We start from the raw sequence: 521 nt of genomic DNA, 5'->3' as shown, positions 1-521 counted from the left end.
AGCGAAACCGGACGTGGATGCTGGGCAGACGGAAGAGATGGAGTTCTGGAGGAAAGTTTATTGACACTGTAAGTGAAATTTCTTGAATATTTTTACGTTTCAAAGTCTTTAAAACAGAATACAGTCAGGCATGACACTAAGTAGCAACATTTTTAAAGTTAAGCAAGCACTAGCAACTACCGTGTCGTCGAATGGCTGCCATGCGGCTATTTAAACTTTAAAGCTAAGTCTGTTAATTTTATTAAACTTAAAGCTTGTAACAGCCCTTAATCTTAGAGGAGTCTGTATATTAAAATAAATCTATTTGATGAGTATGTCAAAGCTAAACAAACTCCAGGTTTATGAGATGGTAAATTAATATAGTTGGACATACGGCGTTTTACCAAAATTACTGCCATTTTAACGGCCCTGTCACACTAGACAATTGTGCAAAGTTATGAATCATTTTTTTCTATGTCTAAATTGCTAATAAAAGTTGGATATTTGATCAGTTTGTTAGAATTATGTGCACGCCTAAAAGA

The sequence above is a fragment of the Austrofundulus limnaeus genome, unplaced genomic scaffold, assembly GCF_001266775.1.
Source record: "Austrofundulus limnaeus strain Quisiro unplaced genomic scaffold, Austrofundulus_limnaeus-1.0 Scaffold4092, whole genome shotgun sequence".
In the NCBI taxonomy this organism is placed as follows: domain Eukaryota; kingdom Metazoa; phylum Chordata; class Actinopteri; order Cyprinodontiformes; family Rivulidae; genus Austrofundulus; species Austrofundulus limnaeus.
The sequence above is the reverse complement of the archived record's forward strand: the minus strand, read 5'-3'. Positions refer to the sequence as shown.